Genomic DNA, 13,764 nt, shown 5'->3' on the forward strand with positions numbered 1-13,764 from the left:
CAGGGTTTCCCAACCAGAGCGCCTCCAGCTGTTGCAAAACTACAACTCCCAGCATGCCCGGACAGCCGTTGGCTGTCCGGGCATGCTGGGAGTTGTAGATTTGCAACAGCTGGAGGCACCCCTGGTTGGAAAACCCTGACCTATACTATAAACTACTATATAGTCCAACATGCTGGGAGTTGTAGTTTTCATTTGTGGCATTGTATTTAGTAGCTAACTGCAACTCCTGAATTTGCTAATTTCCTAAAAAAGTAATAAAAAATGGTACTGTTAAGAACTACTGATCGCAGCGCACAAAATTAGCCCTCATACTGGCTGCTATAAGGAGAAATAAAAAAGTTATTATAGGACAAAATTTCCTCCACATATGTGTATCCTGTTATGTGACGCATATATAATTAATTATGCAAATTAGCATGGCCGGTCATTTTTTTGCTAGAAAGGTGGCAACCCTACTTGAAGCCAATTTTCATTTTTGCGTTTTTGTTTTTTCCTCCTCCTCTTTTAAGAGACATTACTTTTATTTTTCCATCCACAGAACCACATGAGGGCTCGTTTTTTGTATGACCAGTTACACTTTGTAATGTCACCTTTAGTTCACCATAAAATGTACAGTGAAACCAAAAATATTATTATTTGTGAGGGGAAATTATAAGAAAACCTACAATTTTTCAACATTTTTGGGGGTTTGTTTTTACGCACTGCAATGGTAAAAATGACGTTATCTTTTTTTAAAACGATAGCCAATTCATATAATTTTTCTATTTTTGTACTACTTTTAAAAATAGTCAAACTTTTTTTTAAACAAAATTTGTATGCCAAAAATTGTCCTTCTCTGACCCCTATAACTGTATAATTTTTTCATATACAGGGCTGTACAAGAGCTCATCTGTAGTTTTTATTGTACCATTTTTGTTTTGACGGGATATTTTGATCGCTTTTTTACATTTTTTTCTGATATATGATGAGATCAAAAATCTGTATTTTTGCTGTTTGCTATTCTTTTACGTTTACGCCTTTTATTTTTAAACTATGCTTAAGTTCTCATATGCTGTGCCTCTAGTATAGCATTGGACAGTGAGATTAGTGCTCCACTGATACAGCTAAGGCAGCATCACTGGAGAGACAAGCAGGTGGGGGGAGGCAGGTAAGGGGACCCAGGGACCCTCCGCCACCATTTTATATAATCGAACCAATGTTGCGGGGGTCTAATGAGCGCCCTGAGCAAGCCGGGATGGATGTCTGGCTACTGATAATAGCCGACACTCACCTCTTTGAAGAGATCGCAGCAGCTCCTGCACTCATTTCAAAGTTACTTACCATTCCAGGGCGTACCTGTACCTGACTTTAAGGGGTACTCCGGAAAAATGTTATATTGTCTGATTATGCCCGGGCTGCTGCAATTCATAAAATAAACATTGTCGTACTTTACACCGCTTCCCTGGTGACACAGGAATCGTTCTCCCGTCCTCTGGTGTGGTCTTTTCTTCCTGCTTTTAGGGTCCGACACATCACACTAACACACACACCGACACAACACACAGCGCACTGAGCTAATCGCTGGCCGCAGTCATGTTCCGCCTTAGCCAGTGATTGGGTGAGTGGCAGTGTGATTTATTGGGCCCGGCTCCAGTCTTCTTATTGGTGCCTGGGCCAGATACATCAAACTGCTGCTTTTCCAGGGGCAGACAGACATCACTTAGAGCCCTTAGACAAAATTAAGCATGGGCTCTCTGTGCGACTCCCTGACCTCACCTCTTTACCGCTTCCTTTGGCAAGAAGTGCCCGACCGCTCAGTCCGCCTCTGCCCGGGGTCAAGAACTACCTTTACTATGCAGATCCCCAACTACAAATGGCGCTCACCATGTGTGGAAGACTTCTTGAGCCTTATTCCATAGATGCAGATACTCATATATAGCGTCAAGCTGCAGACAGACGAAGGGGGGCACTACCTGGTGACGGCTGTTTCATTCATCAACATGCACTTCCTTTAACCAGCTAAATATTGTTAAGAGAAGTGTTTTCTAACACACGAAACAGCTGTTGCCAGGTATCGCCCCCTTTGTCTGCTGCTACTCATTGCATGTCTTTATCTGCACCTATGAAATAAAGCTAAAGAAGTCTTCCATGCTGAGTGCCCCTATCAATGTCTTCTTATTTAATGAGATTAATCTACTGTGCTTGACGGAGCAGAGCACCACCGCTGCTGTATGCTTAAAGGGTAACTCTCATTAAAATTAATTTTTGCTATTGCACTCCGTGGTAAATAATGGTAAATAAAAAATATTTATAATATTCTTTGTTTATAAAAAATGAAGTTTTCTATGTCTTATTTGTGCTTAAAAAAGCTCAAGAGCACATTTTCCCCCATCTTATACACAAACTTAGGACCGAGGTCCAAACACAGAAAGTGCAGCCTGGAGTGCTGAAGGGGGGGGGGGGGGGTCCAGGCTCATCCAATCATAGCTCCTCTCACTCTTAACTGCAATATGCTGTTGGTTGGACCCCCCCCCCCCCCCTCAGCACTCCAGGCTGCACTTCCTGTGTTTGGGCTTTGGTCCTAAGTATGTGTATAAGATGGGGGAAAATGTGCTCTTGAGCTTTTTTAAGCACAAATAAAACATAGTAAATTTCATATTTTTTTTTTAAAACAAGGTATATTAGAAATCTTTTTTATTTACCATAAGGAGTGCAATAGCAAAAATTTGTTTTAATGAGAGTGCCCATTTAAGGGAAAGTTGTGTAGTTCCTTCCAGTCTGACCACACTGCTCTCTGCTGCTACCGCTAACCACATCAGAGCCTGTCCAGAGCAGGAAAGGTTTGTTATGGAAATTTGCTCCTGCTCCAGACAGTTCCTGACACAGGCAGATGAGGCAGCAGAGAGCTCTGTGGTCAGACTAGAAAGAACTACTTTGTCTAGAACATAAAAACGATAAATACTAAAAGGCTTAACATTATAAAAAATAATTAACTTTCTGGCACCAGTTGATTTTAAAAAAAATTTGAAATCTGGAGTACCCCTTTAAAAGAGTTGTGCCAAGCATATTTTTTCCATTGAAAATACATACTTCACACTTACAACACTGTACACCTTACAAGCACATTATATACACACATATTTCATACTGATCCACATTTGGAGATTGAACATATACAACCACAGTACTAACACACACATACAGCATATACACAGTGGTGAGTGGAATACTGCAGGTGGATGACAGAGCCTGTAGCATGACCCCTTTCTGTGTGTCACATGGCCAAGGCCCTTAACAGCTAGTACTGCCCTGATGACGGCTGGCGGGAGGCAGGCCCTTACTAAGTCTAGGATCTCGGACAGTGTCCAAAGTGTCGGAGCACCTATTCCACCCCTGCATCCAGCCAATCACCAGCCAAGGTGGGATATATCTGTGGCCAGCGATTAGATGAGTGACAGTTTGACATGTCAGGTTCCAAAATGTGGTGGCCCAGTAGTGGAGGTATTACCCCGTATCCTTGCTGCCCTGTCCGGCAGCCTCCCTTCAGTGTCCTCTGGGATCCCTTGTCCTTGTTTCCCCCCCCTGTACATATGTTCTGCATTGTAATGTATTATAACATTTCTTGTTGCTTTAAGAGTTGTACCATGTGATATGTCATGTGATTGTTACCCAGGAGGTATCAGTGACCAGGTGACCCCAAGAGTGACCAATGGGTCCCCATATAAGCCCTGGGTGGAGCTAGCTCGCTCTCTTTAGAGAAATTAACTGAGTGTTTGAACCGTGGGAACTAGGTTCATGGGGTACCAAATAATTTGTATTGGAGTTAATTGAAACTGGATGTAATGTGTAAGGCTGGGTATGAATGAATGAATGGGAGGTTAAGGAACATAGGGGGAGATTTATCAAAACCTGTCCAAAGGAAGAGTTGCCCAGTTGCCCATAGCAACCAATCAGATCACTCATTTTGCAGAGGCCTTGTTAAAAATGAAAGAAGTGATCTGATTGGTTGCTATGGGCAACTTTTCCTTTGCACAGGTTTTGATAAATCTCCCCCTATGTTCCTTAACCTCCCATTCATTCATACCCAGCCTTAAACATTAAATCCAGTTTCAATTAACCCCAATACCCATATTTGGTACCCCATTACATTAACCTAGCTCCCATGGTTCAAACACTCAGTTAATTGCAAATTGACCTAGTTCCCATGGTTCAAAGGCTTTCTTAATTACCAATTGACCTACATTTGTCAATCACGAATAAAGTTTAATCACAAGACTGTAACACTCAGTCCCACCCTGGGACTCAAACCACCACCAGGGTCTCCCATCCACTGTACTGCAGAGACCCTCCTGCTTATTTTACAGTTTTACATACTGTGAGATCCCCATAGACCACAATTGGCCTATTGGTTTCAACAGGCAAAAAAATCACAGAGTTAATGCACTAGCCCATGAGTTCCCTATACCAGTAAAGAAAGGTGGTCTCAATGTTTGCGAATATGCGCATATATGAAAATGTATGCGCATATGCGCAAATATATGCGCATATGCGCATATTCGCGAACATTGAGACCACCTTTCTTTACTGGTATAGGGAACTCATGGGCTAGTACATTTTCATATATGCGCATAAAAAAACCAACGAATATGCGAATTTTGAAAACATATGACGAATATTCGTCGATATATTCGCGAAATATCGCGAATTCGAATATGTCCTATGCTGCTCATCACTAAAAATGGCATGTTTTCATGCTTTATTCTGTGGGTTAATACGATTAAAATGATACCCATGGTATATGCTTTTCTATAATTGTACCACTTAAAAAAAATCGAAAACTATTTAAAAAAAAAATTAGCATATTTGAAATTGCCCTATTTTGACCACCTATAACTTTAAAATTTTTCCGTATACGAGGCGGTATGAGGGCTCATTTTTGGCACTGTGATCTTTAGTTTTTATTGGTACAACTTTTGCTTAGGTTTTACTTTTTATTTATTTTTTATAAATTTTTTGGGAATAAAATGTGACAAAAATGCAGCAATTTTGGCAATACCAAATATGTTTATTAATTGTCATTAACCACATAGGGACCCAGGGCATACAGGTACGCCTTCGCTCCCTGGTACTTAAGGACCCAGGGCATACTGTGGGAATTTCGCTCCCCGTCGGGCGGGTACCGCAACTGCCCAGGGGGGTCATCAGACTCCCCCATGTCGGCAATCGCCGCAAATTGCCGGTGAAATCACAACGACGATTTGAGCCGATTCCGGGTCATACGGGTCTATGGTGACCCTGAATATAAGGGGGATCGCGGTTGTCCAAGGCACCCACGATCCCCCTAAAGGGATAGGAGTGCGGAGGCAGGGGTGCCACCCCTCCTATCCCTGCTATTGGACGTCAAGAAGCGATGACCAATAGCAGATTGGGGGCGGAAGGGTTAACTTTCAGTTTCCCCACTCTGCCCACCGACAATAGGCTGGGCAGAATGTGGAAACCGACAGAGGACTGGCGCCAAAGTCCTCTCACCCATCAGCGGCGGCAGCAGGCAGCGATCGGTGGAGGGGATCGACAGAAGAAGAGGACGGCGATGCGGCTCCCTGGATCCTACAGAAGCCGGTGAGTTGCCTAGCAACATCTGGAGGGCTACAGTCTGAGACCACAATACAGTGGTCTCTAAACTGTAGCCCTCCAGATGTTGCAAAACTACAACTCCCAGCATGCCCAGACAGCTGTTTGCTGTGTGGGCATGCTGGGATTTGTAGTTTTGCAACATCTGGAGGGCCACAGTTTGGAGATCACTGTGCAGTGGTCTCTAAACTGTAGCCCTCCAGATGTTGCAAAACTGTAAATTCCAGCATGCCCAAACAGCAAACAGCTGTTTCAGCATGCTGGGAGTTGTAGTTGTGTACCTCCAGCTGTTGCATAACTACATCTCCCGGCGATCAGTACATGCTGGGAGTTGTACTTTTGCAACAGCTGGAGGCACACTGGTTCAAAAATACTGAGTTAGGTAACAGAACCTAACTGAGGCTTTTCCAACCAGTGTGCCTCCAGCAGTTGCAAAAGTACAACTCCCAGCATGCACGGTCTGTCAGTGCATGCCGGGAGTTGTAGCTTTTAAACAGCTGGAGGTTTGCCCCCCCCCCCTCCCCATGTGAATGTACAGGATACATTCACACGGGCGAGTTTACAGTGAGTTTTCTGCTTCAAGTTTGGGCTGTGGCCAATTCTACGCCGCAGCGCAAACTCCTAGCCGGAAACTCGCCAGTGGGAATGTACCCTAAAAACACTACACATAATAAAGGGTAAAACACTACATATACACCCCCTTACACTGTCCCACCCAATAAAAATGAAAAACGTATCGTACGGCAGTGTTTCCAAAATGGAGCCTCCAGCTGTTGCAAAACAGCAACTCCCAGTACTTCCGGACAGCCACTGACTGTCCACGCATGCTGGGAGTTTAGCAACAGCTGGAGGCACCCTGTTTGGTAATCACTGGCGTAGAATACCCCTATGTCCACCCCTATGCAATCCCTAATGTAGTCCTCAAATGCGCACAGCGCTCTCTCACTTCGGAGCCCTGTCGTATTTCAAAGAAACAGTTTAGGGCCACATATGGGGTATTTCCGTACTCGGGAGAAATTGCACTACAAATTTTGGGGGGCTTTATCTCCTTTTACCCCTTATGAAAAGGAAAAGTTGGGGGCTACACCAGCCTGTTAGTGTAAACAAATGTAAATTTTTACATTAACATGCTTTTGTTACCCCATACCTTTTATTTTCACAAGTGGTAAAAGCAAAAAAAGACCCCCAAAATTTGTAACGCAATACCCCATATGTGGGCGTAAAGTGCTCTGCGGGCACACAACAAGGCTCAGAAGTGAGAGCGCACCATGTGCATTTTAGGCCTAAATTGGTGATTTGCACAGGGGTGGCTGATTTTAAAGCGGTTCTGACATAACGGAAAAAAAATAAATACCCACATGTGACCCCATTTTGGAAACTACACCCCTCACGGAATGTAACAAGGGGTATAGTGAGCTTTAACACCCCACCGGTGTTTCACAAATATTCGTTACATTTGGATGGGAAAATGAAAAAAAAAAAAAAATTTCACTAAAATGCTGGTGTTACCCAAAATTTTTCATTTACACAAGGTAAAATAGGAAAAATGCCCCCCAAAATTTATAACCCCATTTCTTCTGAGTATATAAATATTGCATATGTGGATGTAAAGTGCTCTGCGGGTGCACTACATTGAAGAGAAAATGTGTCGGAATTGAAGGCCACGTGTGTTTACAAAGCCCCCATAGTGCCAGAACAATGGACCCCCCCACATGTGACCCCATTTTGGAAACTACACCCCTCATGTCATGTAATGTAATAAGGGGTACAGTGAGCATTCACGCCCCACAGGTGTCTGACAGATGTTTGGAACAGTGGTCCGGGAAAATGAAAACATTTATTTTTCATTTGCACAGCCCACTGTTCCAAAGATCTGTCAAACGCCAGTGGGGTGTAAATACTCACTGCACCCCTTATTAAATTCTGTGAGGGGGTCCACTGTTCTGGCACCACGAGGGGCTTTGTAAAAGCACATGGCCCCTGACTTCCATTCCAAACAAATTCTCTTTCCAAAAGCTCAATGGCGCTCCTCCTCTTCTGAGCATTGTAGTGCGCCAGCAGAGCACTTGACGTCCACACATGGGGTATTTCCATACTCATAAGAAATGGGGTTACAAATTTTGGGGGTAATTTTCTCCTATCACCCCTTGTAAAAATGTAAAATTTGGGCAAAAACAGCATTTTAGTGAACATTTTTTCTTTATTTACACATCCAACTTTAACAAAAAGTCGTCAAACACCTGTGGGGTGTTAAGGCTCGCTGTACCCCTTGTTACGTTATTTAAGGGGTGTAGTTTGCAAAATAGTATGCCATGTGCTTTTTTTGCTGTTTTGGCACATCAGGGGCTTCCTAAATGTGACATGCCCCCCAAAAACCATTTCAGCAAAATTTGCTTACCAAAAGCCAAATGTGACTCCGTCTCTTCTGTAGTTCGCCCGCAATGAATTTTATGTCCTAAAATGGGGTATTTCCATACTCAGAAAAGATGGGGTTACAAATTTTGGGGGGCATTTTCTCCCATTACCCTTTTTAAAAATGGTAAACTTGGGGGGAAAAACTGCACTTTAGTGAAAAAAAATTTTTTTTTTCATTTACACATCCGACTTTAACAAAAACTCGTCAAACACCTGTGGGGTGTTAAGGCTTACTGGACCTCTTGTTACGTGACTTGAGAGGTGTAGTTTCCAAAATGGTATGCCATGTAGGGGTTTTCAATATAGGGGCTTCCTAAATGTGACATGCCCCCCAAAAACCATTTCAGCAAAATTCACTCTCTAAAATCCCATTGTTGCTCCTTCCCTTCTGAGCCCTCTACTGTGCCCGCCGAACACTTGACATACACATATGAGGTATTTCCTTACTCTAGAAAAATTGGGTTACAAATTTTGGGGGTCTTTTTCTCCTATTACCCCTTGTAAAAATTCAAAAACTGGGTCTACAAGAACATGCGAGTGTAAAAAAATGAGATTTTGAATTTCCTCCTTCAAATTGCTGCTATTCCTGTGAAACACCTAAAGGGTTAAAACACTTACTGAATGTCATTTTGGATACTTTGAGGGGTGCAGTTTTTATAATGGGGTCATTTGTGGGGTATTTCTAATATGAAGGCCCTTCAAATCCCCTTCAAAACTGAACTGGTCCCTGAAAAATTCTGATTTAGAAAATGTTGTGAAAAATTGGAAAATTGATGCTGAACTTTGAAGCCCTCTGATGTCTTCCAAAAGTAAAAACATGGCAACTTTATGATGAAAATATAAAGTAGACATATTGTATTTGTGAATCAATATATCATTTATTTGGAATGTCTGTTTTCGTTACAAGCAGAGAGCTTCAAAGTTAGAAAAATGCTAAATTTTCATTTTTTTCATCAAATTTTTGCATTTTTCACCAAGAAATGATGCAAGTATCGACAAAAATTTACCACTAACATGAAGTAGAATTTGTCACGAAAAAACAATCCCGGCATCAGAATGAAAAGTAAAAGCATCCCAGAGTTATTAATGCTTAAAGTTAAAGTGGTCAGATGTGCAAAAAAGTCCTTAACCCCTTAAGGACCGGGGTTTTTTCCGTTTTTGCATTTTCGTTTTTTGCTCCTTGCCTTTAAAAAATCATAACTCTTTCAATTTTGCACCTAAAAATCCATATGATGGCTTATTTTTTGCACCACCAATTCTACTTTGTAATGACGTCAGTCATTGTGCCCAAAAATCTACGGTGAAACGGGAAAAAAAATCATTGTGAGACAAAATTGAGAAAAAAAACGCCATTTTGTAACTTTTGGGGGCTTCCGTTTCTACGTAGTAAATTTTTCGGTAAAAATGACACCTTACCTTTATTCTGTAGGTCCATATGATTAAAATGATACCCTACTTATACAGGTTTGAATTTGTCGCACTTCTGGAAAAAATCATAACTTCATGCAGAAAAATGTATACGTTTAAAATTGTCATCTTCTGACCCCTATAACTTTTTTATTTTTCCGTGTATGGGGCGGTATGAGGGCTCATTTTTTGCGCCGTGATCTGAGGTTTTTAACGGTACCATTTTTGCATTGATAGGACTTATTGATCGCTTTTTATTCATTTTTTCATGATATAAAAAGTGACCAAAAATGCACTATTTTGGACTTTGGAATTTTTTTGCGCGCACGCCATTGACCGTGCGGTTTAATTAACGATATATTTTTATAATTCGGACATTTCCGCACGCGGCGATACCATTTATGTTTATTTTTATTTTTATTTACACTGTGTTTTTTCTTTTATGGGAAAAGGGGGGTGATTCAAACTTTTAATAGGGAAGGGGTTAAATGATGTTTATTCACTTTTTTTTTGCACTTTTTTTTTGCAGTGTTATAGGTCCCATAGGGACCTATCACACTGCACACACTGATCTTTTACATTGATCACTGGTTTCTCATAAGAAACCAGTGATCGATGATTCTGCCGGATGACTGCTCATGCCTGGATCTCAGGCACTGAGCTGTCATTTGGCGATCGGACAGCGAGGAGGCAGGTAGGGGCCCTCCCGCTGTCCTGTCAGCTGTTCGGGATGCCGCGATTTCACCGCGGCTATCCCGAACAGCCCACTGAGCTAGCCGGCATGCTTTCGGTTTCACTTTAGACGCGGCGTTCAACTTTGAACGCCGCGTCTAAAGGGTTAATAGCGCGCGGCACAGCGATCAATGCCGCGCGCTATTAGCCACGGGTCCCGGCCGTTGTTAGAGGCCGGGCCCGAACCGCTATGACGCGGGGCCACGCCGTGGCCCCGCGTTATAGATCGGGAGTGGACACATGACGTTCCAGTACGTCATGTGTCCTTAAGGGGTTAAAGGGTAGTTCCCACCATCCTATTTTTTATTTTTTTGCTAACCTGTAGGGGTGGCGTCGCTCCTGCTCTGCTGCTGGTATTATCAATCACCTCTTACGAGTGGTATGCATGTCTGTATTTTTAGCTATGTGCACTTTATAGAGGTCTTTTCCCGACCCTTTGATGTATGCACTTTATCTAATGCACCATGCACCTTTATTGAACTAAATTGTCTATGCACATGAGCAGGTAGTGTCGCCCCTTTTTGTCTTTCCTCCCGCAGTTAGTTTGTCCTTCCCCCATTTCCATGTTTTTATGTAACTAATAAAAGCAATCATGTTTTAATTCTATTTAAATGACTCAGTTCTCTTGGTGTTTTGTTTAACAATTTTTGGAGGCCATATATGAAGCCCTTTTGTACCGGGGATGTGCTTTAGACATAGTATATGCCTCATTGATACATTTATACCCCGATACTTTGTTGCTATTTTATTATTATTTTTTGGAACCAATTAGTGGTGCACTGGCCCTTTAAATCTTAGAGAGCTGGCACGCGCGCGCCCTAGAGAGCGGAGCCGCGCGTGCCAGGACGTGACAGCCGGGGACCGGGACAGGTAAGTGGATTGGGATGCGATCCGCGAGCGGGCGCGTTCCGCTATGCGAATCGCATCCCCGTCTGCAGTGTCAGTGCAGCGCTCCCGGTCAGCGGGTCTAACCGGTGCGCTGCAGAGAGGAGAACGCCGCGAGCGCTCCGGGGAGGAGCAGGGACCCAGAGCGCTCGGCGTAACAAGAACATCAGAGAGTGGACGAATTAGAACAAAGTGCTTGCTTGAAAAATAATAAACAGGGTAATGCAGAGGGTGGCTATATTGATGAATTTGATTCTGTTTTTCTAACTAGGTATTACACTTCACACACCAATATTTTTTTTTTTTGTATAGGTAAATTCACTTTGATTGCTGGCACCATATGTAGTCCCCCAGTTATTCTTCTTTAGATGGTTTTTCCATGCCCTGTGCAGTATTTCTCCCAGAAGTTCACTTGATGGCCCACATGGTGGTCTAGTAAGAGTATAAAAGAATCCCGGCACACCAGTCTTTGATGCAAATAGTTTTCCTTTTTATTAAGGCATAAGTTAACGCAGCACGCGTTCCGGCCTATACAGCCTTTTTCAACTGCATAATAATACAATGAACAGTGGCGCTATTTAAAGGTGCAAAATATTACAAATACACGTCATAGCATTAATCAACGAATCCCCAGACAGAACGTGGACACCTCCCCCTGTGGCGTCATATTCCCACGTGGAGCAACAAAGCAAAATAAACAATGCGTTTTCATGAATGAGAGCATAGTAAGGAGGAGGTGCTTCAAGTTGGGCGTTGTAGCTATAGAGAGAGAGCGAGAGAAACAAATCAGTTAATCTGTATATACAATGTAATCAGTACAAAAGACTTGACAGTTCATACTCGCGATTAAGGCCGCGAGGTTCCAATGTATCGAGCTTATGTATCCAATAAGCTTCTTTTCGGGCAAGTAGTTTTTTGATATCACCACCTCGTCGTGGTGGAATCACCTCGTCAATAACCTGAAACTGCAGTTGAGAGATATTATGGCTCTGTTTGTGAAAATTATTAGGGATTGGAAAGAGGAGATTTTTGCAACGGATTGTAGATTTATGACGGTTGATGCGGTACCCCACACGTTGGGTAGTTTCCCCAACGTATAGGAGACCGCACGGGCATTTTATTAGATATATGACATTTTTTGATTGGCAAGTAAAAAATTTATTGATCGGGAACGTTTTGCCGGAATGGGGGTGAGTAATTTTATTGGACCGCATCACATTGGAACACTGTGCACAGTTCAAACAGGGGTATGTACCTGTCTTCTGGGTACAGAGAAAAGATTGTCTGCTTTTTTTTTATTTTGCTGCCCACGTCCGCCCGTACCACCTTATCTTTAATGTTTGGGGCTCTCTTGTTACAGATGAGGGGGGGGGGGTCATTAAATTCTTCCACCCCAGGGTAGGATTTCTTCAGTATGTCCCAGTGCTGTCTGACAATCTTGTCAACCTTAAAACTAAGCGGGTGGTAGGTGCGGACAAAGGGAATTTTTTTTGGGTTGTGTTCTACATGTGGATGAACTTCTTATCTCTGATGCAGTCCCAAGAGTACTTTCAGGGTAACCCCTTTCCCTGAATTTGTCATCTAGTTCTTGGAGTCTTTTAGTCCGTAACGTAGGATCTTGCACGATCCTAGTGATGCGCTGTCTCTGTGATTGGGGAATCAACTTTTTTACGGAGGGTGGGTGGGCACTTGAAAAGTGTAGCAAGCTATTCCTATCGGTTGATTTCCTTAAGAGGTCTGTGGTGAGTCCACCTTCCTCATTTTTTAATAGCTGTGTGTCCAAGAAGCTTACACTTCTTTTGTCATAGGTCAGTGTAAATTTAAGTTCCGGGCGGATGGTATTAAGGTGGTCAAAAAATTCCAGTAGTGACGACTGTGGCCCCTCCCATATGCATACAATGTCGTCAATATAACGATGCCATAGTCTGGAGTGTCTCAAGAAAAGGGGGTTCTGGTATACAAATTGATGTTCAAAAAAAGCCATGTATGCATTAGCATACGGGGGGGGCCACATTCGCCCCCATCGCCGAACCTCTCCGTTGCTGGTAAAAAGAATCTTCGTATAGAAAATTGTTCTCCCTTAATACGATGTTCAATATATCTTCCAGAAATTGTTTTTGGTGGGTGGTAAAGTCACTTTTATCAAGTAGCCATTTAGTGGCCTCAATCCCTTTATCGTGATCAATAGACGTGTAAAGACTCACCACGTCTATTGTCACCAGCAGTGTCTCACTCGTGATCTCTCGGATTGATCCTATAATCCGAAGAAAATCAGAGGTGTCCAAAAGGAATGCAGGGGTTTCCTTAACCAATGGGGTAAGTGATTTCTCCAGTGTTATCGATAGGGGGGAAAGGACCGACTCCGTTGAGGCGACTATTGGACGGCCCGGGGGGTCTGTTAACCCTTTATGTACTTTTGGCAAGATGTAAAATACCGGGGTGATGGGGTGCTGTTTTTGTAAGTAGATAGCTAACTTTTCATCAATCACTTCCATTTCCCTATATTTCTCAATTGTTGTGGAGATAAGCTTCTGGATATATGGTAGGGGATCCTTATCAACACTTTGATACGTTTCACTGTCCGCCAATTGTCTTAGGATCTCTTTTTGATACTTAACCGTGTCCATAATAACTATGGATCCGCCCTTATCGGCCGGTTTAATTGTAATCTTATCGGCGGACCGTAAATCGAGAGCTCGTTTTTCAAGGGTGGAT

This window comes from Hyla sarda, chromosome 7 (assembly GCF_029499605.1).
Source record: "Hyla sarda isolate aHylSar1 chromosome 7, aHylSar1.hap1, whole genome shotgun sequence".
Lineage (NCBI taxonomy): Eukaryota > Metazoa > Chordata > Amphibia > Anura > Hylidae > Hyla > Hyla sarda.